This window comes from Cornus florida, unplaced genomic scaffold (genome assembly GCF_030987335.1).
Source record: "Cornus florida cultivar Cherokee Brave unplaced genomic scaffold, ASM3098733v1 CherokeeBrave_3.0.0_Hap2_Chr03, whole genome shotgun sequence".
NCBI lineage: Eukaryota > Viridiplantae > Streptophyta > Magnoliopsida > Cornales > Cornaceae > Cornus > Cornus florida.
This window is the reverse complement of record NW_026775573.1, coordinates 102,310,404-102,312,833: the sequence shown is the minus strand read 5'-3', so window position 1 is coordinate 102,312,833 and position 2,430 is coordinate 102,310,404.

Sequence of the window (2,430 nt, the reverse complement as noted above, 5' to 3'; positions counted from 1 at the left end):
GTTTCGAGTTAAAGTTATTCAAGTTCCCTTTGACGTCACGAAGAGTGTTTTAATGAGTAAATATTGAAACTTTGAATGTAATTACCTCAATCAAGGTAGCTATTATGTCACTAGACCTTTTTAATGTGCAAAGATTGAATCTTGGAAAGAAAGTGAGAGTTTTGAGTTTAACTTATTCGAGTTACCTATGAAGTCGCGAAGAGTGTTTTAATGAATAAAGATTGAATCTTTGAATGAAAACACCTCAATAAAGGTACCTATTATGTTACTAGACCTTTTTAATGTCTAAAGATTGAATCTTTGGAATAAATGATAGCTCTGAGTTCAACTTATTCGATTTACCTATGAAGTCGTGAACAGTATTTTAATAGCTAAATAATGAATCTTTGAATGAAAATACCGTAGTAAAGGTACCTATTATGTTACAAGACCTTTTTAATGTATAAAGATTGAATCTTGGAAAGAAAATGACTGTTTTGAGTTAAACTTATTCGAGTTCCCTATGACATCCCGAAGAGTATTTCAACGAGTAAAGATTGAATCTTTGATTGAAATTACTTGAATCAAGGGACTTATTTTGTCCCTGGACCTTTTATATAAAAAGATTGAATCTTTAAAAAGAAATGAGCGTTATGAGTTGAACCTATCCGAGTTCCCTATGACGTCCCGAATAGTGTTTTAACGCGTAAGGATTGAATCTTTGTATGAAATTACCTCAATAGAGGTACTTATTATGTCACTAGACCTTTTTAATGTATAAAGGTTCAAGCTTTGAAAGAAAATGAGAGTTTTGAGTTAAACATATTCGAGTTCCCTCCGACGTCTCGAAGAGTGTTTTAAAGAGTAAATATTGAATCTTTGAATGAAATTACCTCAATCAAGGTACCTATTATGTCACTAGACCTTTTTAATGTATAAAGATTGAATATTTGTAAAGAACTACGAGTTTTGAGTTAAAGTTATTTGAGTTCCCTTTGACGTCACGAAGCGTGTTTTAATGAGTAAAGATTGAATCTTTGAATGAAATTATCTCAATCAATGTACCTATTATGTCAGTAGACCTTTTTAATGTATAAAGATGGAATCTTTGAAAAAAAAGAGAGTATTGAGTTTAACTTATTCGAGTAACCTGTGAAGTCGCGAAGAGTGTTTAATGACCAAAGATTGAATCTTCGAATGAAAATTCCTCAATACAGGAACCTATTATGTTACTAGATCTTTTTGATGTATAAAGATTGAATCTTTGAAAGAAAATTAGAGTTTTGAGTTAAACTTATTCGAGTTCCTTTTGACATCCCGAAGATTGTTTTAATGAATAAAGATTGAATCTTTGAATGAAATTACCTTATTCGAGGTACCTATTAAGTCAGTAGAAATTTTTATTGTACAAAGATTGAATCTTTGAAAAGAAATGAGAGTTTTGAGTTAAAGTTATTCGAGTTCCCTTTGACGTCACGAAGAGTGTTTTAATGAGTAAAGATTGAATCTTTGAATGAAATTACCTCAATCAAGGTACCTATTCTACCACTAGACCTTTGTAATCTATAAAGATTGAATCTTTGAAAGAAAATGAGTGTTTTGAGTTTAACTTATTCGAGTTACCTATTAAATCGCGAAGAGTGTTTTAACGACTGAAGATGGAATCTTTGAATGAAAAATACCACAATAAAGGTACCAATTCTGTTACTAGACCTTCCCAATGTATAAAGATTGAATCTTTGAAAGAAAATGAGATTTTTGAGTAAAACTTATTCGAGTTCCCTGTAACGTCCCGAAGAGTGTCTTAATGAGTAAAGATTGAATCATTGAATGAAATTACCTCAATCAAGGTAGCTATTACATCACTAGACCTTTTTAATTTATAAAGATTGATGTTTTGAAAAGATATGAGTGTTTCGAGTTAAAGTTATTCAAGTTCCCTTTGACGTCACGAAGAGTGTTTTAATGAGTAAATATTGAAACTTTGAATGTAATTACCTCAATCAAGGTAGCTATTATGTCACTAGACCTTTTTAATGTGCAAAGATTGAATCTTGGAAAGAAAGTGAGAGTTTTGAGTTTAACTTATTCGAGTTACCTATGAAGTCGCGAAGAGTGTTTTAATGAATAAAGATTGAATCTTTGAATGAAAACACCTCAATAAAGGTACCTATTATGTTACTAGACCTTTTTAATGTCTAAAGATTGAATCTTTGGAATAAATGATAGCTCTGAGTTCAACTTATTCGATTTACCTATGAAGTCGTGAACAGTATTTTAATAGCTAAATAATGAATCTTTGAATGAAAATACCGTAGTAAAGGTACCTATTATGTTACAAGACCTTTTTAATGTATAAAGATTGAATCTTGGAAAGAAAATGACTGTTTTGAGTTAAACTTATTCGAGTTCCCTATGACATCCCGAAGAGTATTTCAACGAGTAAAGATT